Here is an 8,987-nt window from a genome sequence, read left to right as displayed (position 1 = left end):
CCTAAACTTCTATATTAAAAAAGTTTATATTTATACTGTATATACGTTTAGAAATAGAAATATTTACTGTATATTCAATTATGATGTGTCGGTTGTGTCATATTTTATTATTTGTTAAGCAAATAGATATAAAACAAAATTGTTAATGACATCAAAAATCTAATATTATTTTCATTCGTAAAATTACTTCCTCTTGTCTTCTACTTTAGTATTCAAGATATTAGTGTTGCCATACATTTCATCTGAAAGTATAATATTTTTACAAAAAATAAAATATAGTATTCATAATATTACATAATATGCAATTTCAGCATTTTATCTATAGATAAATAAAGCTTATTTAAACTATTGTGTAATATCAAAAAACCAATTATAGCAATATATATCTATACTTTATTATTTAAATAATATGAATATAACATTCTGGTTTCTATATTATATACATGTATATATATATATATACACGATTAAGTATATTATGTATATATTAGTACCTATTTTAATATAAAAATTATAATTTTGAATTAGGTTTTAATAATTATTATTAATTGATTAAAATAATAAAATATATTGCATTAGTTTTTTGAAAATAGTTTAAGTTCTCAATTTCTAAGAAATCATAAATATATATAAATTCATAATATTATTGTGAATTTCTTTTTTTCAAAAATAGTATTTCTAATAAATGATAATAATCTGAGTCTTAAAATATCAAAATAAAAGACGAGAAGTTTGTATTTTCAGTAGTCTTTGCTGTCTGTGATCACAACAATAGATACAATTATTTTAGACCAAAATACTGGAAAATGTTTGTCACTTATCAACCCATTCAATGAATACAGACATTCCTATAGTGTTTATGTACAATGACTGGACATTCCTGCAGGTGTTCCCATATAACAGGTATGTATGTGTGTGTGTTTGTGTGACCTTTTAAAAGTACATTATCTTCTTAAGTGATTTACTCACTCAAATAGTCTGTCATACAATAGACTGTCTCCTCGACTAACAGTTAGAAAAGTGACCTTAAAATTGATGAATTACTGACCACACAGTTAGGCTACTGTAGGGTACAGTGAATAGATGCACAAATCAATTGATTAATTGTCAAATTATTTTTACATATTTATATAATTGTATTGACATTTAATGAATAGACAGATAAGGTATTGTTAAAGTTCTACTGTATTTATATAAAGAGAAAAATTTATGAATTTATAATGGTTTTCACTTACATTTAAATATATCTGTATCAGTACTCACTATACTGTATAGTATACTATACCAGTGTATACCCTCATAATGTGTTTTTACAGTACACGTATAAAGCTTTAAATACATAAAGTTTATCCTTTATAAAGTTGTATAAATTAATAGTATTTTTTATTTGATTTAGTTTAGAAATTTTTCAAACTACACTACAGTATAGTATATGTTGTAAAATTTTGTTTTTAGCATTGTTTTTAATTAATATTAAATATAAATATTAATTTAAGCATTATAAAAATATATACCAACCATAAAATAATTGGTAAAACTCAAATGAATTCACATATTATATAACCATAAATAATATACATGTCGTTTGCATATAAATTGTTTTGTTTTAATAATAAATTAACAAATTTTGTCTATTATTTCTATAATATTTATATTAATGTCAATTTCATTCTAAAAATAATTTTAGACTTTTAAATAATGAATGATTATAACAACAAACTATTTATATATTACAACAAACACTCATAGATTTGGATTATATAAATATAATTATCTTTTGTTCATTTTTCACTTTTTTATATTTTTCATACTTTAATTGAATTCATGTTAACCTTCTCTGACTATCACTCTCTTTCTCTTTAAAAAATAAAACAAATTTTCAAAAAAAGATATGAAAACTAATGATAAATCAATAAACTTTTATAATGTTGATTCTGTTTTTATTATAGTTTTTATTACATGAACTTAAGGAAAGCCATAATTTTGATTACATTGAATATAGAGTATCTTTTTTTTAATATACTGGTATGGATTCATGAATTTTATTTTGAATAAAAATAAAACTAAAATGAAAATATTTAGAAATTTATGTGAGACCGAGAAAAGTAAACTGAATTTAGATTTTTATGAATTTTTAATTTATTAAATCTGGTAATAATAAATTAGATAATAATATCTGAGTATTAGATTTAAGGTCAATAAAAATTGTTTTATAAATTCACGATATTTTTTGTGAAACACACGTTAAGAGATAGTGATCATTAAAAAACAGGATACAAATGATATAAAAGTTTTATTTTTTAAACACAACTACAAGATATATGAGTTCAAAATATCAGTGAATATCATTATAAAGTCAAGTGTGGTATTGGTTTACCAGTCAGTCATCGTTGAGAAACTGTATACTTTTTTTTGGGGAACGGTGTGTGTGTGTGTCGACTATACTATGTTTGTTTGTATATGTAATGCAAGTGAAGTCCCTGCCTTTCCCCACATACTGTACTTATTCACTCTATATGACAGCGCCTGTAGGAATGGTTGGCGTCCAACAGTGCATAGGACTGCCAACCGAGAGATAAACTGCATCTGTTATATCTATTTCAATGTTATTTCATAGACATACCAATGTTGTGCACTGTTTGTTATACTGTTATGAATTTTATCATAATATCTGTTTGTTTTTCGTTGTCTATATTGTCTTAGATATTTCAGTCAGTTTTAGATGCATTCAATATGTATATGTATTTTGAAAGTTAAATATTATTGAAGAAACTACTGTATTATTTTTTCAGTGATTCACACGAAAACAAAACAAATCATAAATAATAGTAGTATTTAAACATTTGAGTTGAGATGAGTTGTTGTTAGTTTGAGAAACTGTATGCTCTTTACCAATGGTTAGACACGAGATTATTGTAGATTTGAGATGACGAGAGACGTGTTAAATGTGGTGGAAATTACGCGAAATATGCGATCATTTATTCTCGAGTTATTCTGCAATTTATTCTCCCGTTTAACTCAATGGCTATATTATAGCATATGTCATAGCATTCATATTTCAATACCCATTGACTTTGTCCTAAATCACTCTTTTTTTCATTTTTTGTTGTTGTCCTATTATTTAATGTATTTTACAATAAGATATGTATTTATAAAAAAAAATGAAAGAGTAATAAATGGGTGAATGTGTATGTCTTAGTTTGTAAGTGAGAGAGTGGGTGAGTAAGAGATAGAGATGAGATCTTTAGACAATTTGATGTAACAAATATACTATACTTTTTAAGCAATTTATTGAATGTAATAAATAAAAACAACTTTTTTCAGTAAAATTAATACTCTATGTCTGAAATAAATTATTTTAAATATAATATAAAATAATAATTTCTAAAAATAAACAAAACAAAATTTTCTCCATAAACTAAGTAATATTGTCTGGAAAAATAAAAAACAGCAAAATCTTTTATTTTATTATTATATATAATTAATAACAATTTTTATGATTATTAATGTTAATGATAACCATATAATAACATAATAGCAAATAAAAAACTTGTTAAATAATTATACTAACGAAATCCCACTGAGATTTTTAAATTTAACTTAATTTTATCCAAAATTAGATTTTAAAATAATTGTTAATATTGTTTTTTAAACATAATTGAATGCTTTTATATAAGTTATTTTAGGGTAAATTAAACATGTGATTTATTATTTCAAATATATCTATATATATTTTTTGATAGACTGCTACTTATAAACAGACTCTGCCCTTAATTTAAGTTAAATCGTAATTTGATTCAAAAAGTTATATTGAAATATATTGTATCAAATAATATATTTAGATTATAGAGATTATTGCTAAATAATATATCAATGATTTATTTTAGTTTTGTTAAGAAATCAAATTAGAATAAAAATTATTAGGAATAATAATTGTAATTATCTAACAGATACTATAGAAGATTATAATTTATTATTATTATTATTATTATATAATTTATTTGATTGAAATATTATTAAGCATAATATGATTGAAAACATATTTTTGACTCATTTATATAATTGATCAGATAATCAATATTGAGTTTCCTGAGTCGGTAAAGTATGTCATTAAGTCACAGCCATATACTTGTAAACTATTATTGTGTAATACATTATTTACTAAATAGACTTAAAATATATGGAAGTTTACAATTTATTAACAATATATACAGTCTTTTATATTTTTGTTTATATAAAAATTTTTCAAATGTTAATTTGTCATATTATTTTGTTTTTACATACAAACAAATTTAATATAACAATAAAATTATGTGACTATTGTTTATATTTATTTTTGTGATATAACCTAATTTTATTTAAAATTAATGATATAAATTTTTAAGAAACTTTTCATCATACAGTATAATAAAATGTATATTTCTAATAATATATAAAAATTCAAGTTAAACAAAATAATTATAATTATAAATAACTAATAATAAAATTATTGATACAATAATACATTATTAACAATAATTTATTTAAACGTGTTATATAATGAAACATTTTACATATATTAATAATTATAATAATTTTTTAAATCAAAATTGCATTGTTTATTTTAAATATACTCTTTATCCAACATGTATACAAGTAATACATCTAATGTATATTAATATATACAATAATTTACATTGTGTTAATTTTATTAATTTAAATTTTGTTTTATTTTTATTGCAAACTTATGTATTAATATAAAGTAACGAACATATTTGACGCAAACCTAATAACCAATAAATTAATATTTATTTTGTATTTATAATTATATTATTAATAATATTATGATTAAATAAAATACCGTATAAAATAGCGGAACAGTTAGGACAGCAATTGTTCCCATTTTAATACCAATTTTTTTCTTACTTTGAAGTCTTTCAAAATATGTCATTAGTTTTAGTTTAAATCTTATACCAAAAGGCCAGCCATTGATAAGCCACTGAAGTTGTGATAATTGTTTTGCTGTTTTATGAAGATTTGTCGAAAGAGTTGCAAATTTTAATTGAAAGTAAAATAATATTATATAGAGTACGGCTAAAAAAAATCCTAAAATAATATAAACACCAAAATGTAGTCTTTCAAAGAAAAACTGGTGTAAACTTAATAAAGTCATCGGAACTACGGTTAACATTGAAGAGAGATAGAGATTAGACAGGAATTGGTTGTAATTATTAAGTGCCTTAACAAACATGTTGTGCTCTTTAAGATATATTCTCAATGTTTGATATGTTTGTAATGTTTGATATATTTTTATGCTTTCATTTGTTTTCATTATACAGAATATTCTTGCATTCATTGTTGACACAAATGTATTCGTAAATATATTAGACAACGGTATAATTGATATTAAAAAATATGACTCAGATATATAGGTAAATATTGACACTAAACTGACTATTTTGAATATCCAATGAATTACTGTTTGATGATTGCCTGGGTAATATTTGAATTCAATGTATAATTGATGAAACATAAATATGATAACTACAAAATAGAAATTACTATTAATACTGTATTTATAAAAACATGTTATAATAATTATAACAATTATTGCTATAATTAATAAAATTATAAATAATGTATTAGATATTATAATATTTACATTTATGCTCATTAATATATTATAATTTTATAAGAAATAAATAATAAGATTACCGGTTACTATAAAAGTCAAAAAGCTAACTGTATTTGATATCCTTGTCCTCAAACGTAATTGAGCAATGTCAATCAATTGATGCATATTTGTCATATAGTCGATATGATGAATGTCATATTTACACAATAATACGTCAATTATTTCCAACCATCGATACATTTTAACATCATTGCCATAATGTATCTTTCTATACATAATGATACCAAATATATTGGACAATGTAATAAAGATAACATTGTATGCATGAATTCCACCCACAAATATTGGCATATCATACAATAAAAGTCTCAAATTGTAGTCCCATTGTAAACATAATAAATATTTTATCAGATTTATAAAATAAATATAATAAACTATGTTTTCAATTATTGAATTTTTGGATCCTAATGTAATTCTTACCTTAATTTTATTAATATAATATTCTAATAAATAGTTTTTAACAAATAATTTATTAATACAATTATTTATTCTAAACATTTTTTTTAAATGTAATCCTAAATATATATATAATTTCTTATATAATATCAATAAGATTAGAAATGAAATATTTTTCTGTTAAATTCATCTCAATTTTAATAAAATTCTCACAATTTATTGATTATTTTTTATAAGTGTATTTAATGTGTATTATAATTTATATAATAATAATAAATTCAAGGTTAATTTTTAAATAAATTATTTATTTAGTATAATTAATTACAATATACTATTGTATTGTACATAATATAATAATAATATTTTTTGTAATAGCATAATAATTACATTTATTTTATTTATTATAACTTTAGTTAAATCGTATGGAGAAAATTATGTTGGATTATAATAAAAATGTTTAAATCTTACATTTATTTGCTTATTTTGGTGAGTATTAGTAAATCTGTTTGTTTATAAAAATATAAGTTTTAATAATAATAATATTATAAATTCTAATAATCTTTAGTTTATAGTAAAATATTTTTTATAGCAAATACAAAAAATATATAATTTTAAAAAAATAAAACAGGAATTACATAAAACTTAGCACATTTGAATTACCTTAATATTAAAAAAAATATCTCAAAAGTTTTTTAATTAAATTTATTTAATTAGTGATAGAAATGGTAAATAATATAAATGAAAGAAACAGATTTTGACATCAAATTAGAAATAAAGAAAACGATAATATCAACAGTGAAAGCAAAAAATAATTTAATTAATAATAATTTAATATATAATCTAATTACTAATGAAATATATATATATATACTGTATATATATTAAAATATACGGAATATATATATATTAAATGATTTATAGTTTTTTGTTGTAAATGTTTTTATGCTTTTGATATTAAGTCAAGAATTGTTTTACGTTATTATCACTATTATATAAATATATATATTTTCTTTATTTGCCTCTAATTGAAATCAATTTAATTAAAATCCCTAAAAAACATTGTATGTTTTGAAGAAAAAAATCAAACTAAAAGCCAAATCACATTTAATTTGGTTATTTCACTATAAAAAAAGATTGTTTTTAAATTTTTTTACTTTCAAATAATAAATAGCAAAATAAAAGATTAAGAAAAATAAATAAATAATAGAAAATTTAATACTAATTCTGAATGTGATTTTGCCATTCACTACAAATTGAAAGTTAAAATCTATCCCAAACTAAATGCACAAAAATATATAAAATTTTATTGTTCCTTAAATTTGAAGTACTTATTACTATAAAATATTTTTTTTATAAAGAAATAGTTTATTTTTTCTTTGTTGTTAAATTTGTTGAGTTTTTTTAATCAATTTAAAATTAAATATATTTTATTTTATCCCAAACGCAACTTTCGAATTCACTACTATTTAATAATAAATATCATTACAATAGATATTTCCTTAAAGGCAAAAATAAATTTTCAAAAGTTTTTCGACATTTACTTAATATTATTACAAACTGTTTACGTTTTTGATAGAAATAGATTTTATTTGTTAATCGCATCCATTGATTAATGTAAATACCAAATATATATTTATAACGGATTCTGATTTTTACGGTTATAGGTTTATTCATAATAGTTATGTACTCTAATATATAAACACAATATAAATAATTTAAAATAAAACTAACATAATTTTTTAATACAGTATATTTATAGTACATTGATATCATTAGGAATATTATTTTGTAAAGTTTTTTTTAGGAATTATAAAAAGAGTATTAGAAAAATAAGAGAGTAAAACATAATAGACGTCCATTTAACTTAAATTATTCAACATATGGGTCCTTTAAGTGTGTCACTACATTAAAAAAATACTATAGTAATATATTATTTGTATTATCTAAATATTTAATTAAATTGATAGCAAATCTTTTCAAAAGCTAATTAAATATTTAAAATATTAGATATATAATAATCAGTCTAAAATGTTTTGTGGTTTGAAACCTTTAACATTAAAAAGATCATTATTAGATCATATATTTAATATTTGTAATAATTTAAAATTATTCTCAAAAACCACTGTCGATATTATTAAAGCTTTTATTTTTATTACTTTTAGATTATATATTATCGTTATACTAAAGGGACAACAATTGGTAAGTGAATTAAATTTATTTTGTGTTGTTTTTAATGAGAATTTTCAATCAACAAATTGCTATAGATTTTATTAATTACCTTGTTAACTTATTCTAGTTATATATATATATATATATATATATATATATATATATTATTTTTATTTATCGCATGTCAATAAAGTGAAAACATTTAAACAAAAAATATAGCATAATTACAATAGTTATTACTATACTTTATACGTAGTATTTGTAGATAACATGAATAACATTTTATTGACACAAACAAAAATGTTGTCTTATTTAAACTATCAATATTATGATATATAATAAATATAATTAATTAAATAGTTATTGAAATTATTATAACAGATGCAGTGATACAGTATTGATAGACTAATATAATGTATTAAATGTAAGATGTTTTAAAAAATGTTTTGTTTGTCGTATAAAGTTTTCGACATAAAACAATGTTTGAAAATGTGTAAACATAAATTACTTATATTATTTATAATAGTTTTAAAACATTAATTTTAATAAAAATATTAAATAATATAGTAAATACTTTACAATGGCAAACAAAATTTAAGTTTACATTAAATATTTTAAATTTTAAATACGATTTAAGTTTTTTTTTAACAGAGATGAAAAATTTATTCACACAATTATATTTATTTTAAAATTAATTACCATTTGTTCATATAAACAAAAATGTTGTATTAAATTTTAAATAGACAAA

The sequence above is a fragment of the Oppia nitens genome, unplaced genomic scaffold (genome assembly GCF_028296485.1).
Source record: "Oppia nitens isolate AA-2021 unplaced genomic scaffold, nextdenovo-longstitch-racon4-pilon3 scaffold7_pilon_pilon_pilon, whole genome shotgun sequence".
In the NCBI taxonomy this organism is placed as follows: domain Eukaryota; kingdom Metazoa; phylum Arthropoda; class Arachnida; order Sarcoptiformes; family Oppiidae; genus Oppia; species Oppia nitens.
Note: the sequence above shows the minus strand (reverse complement) of the source record.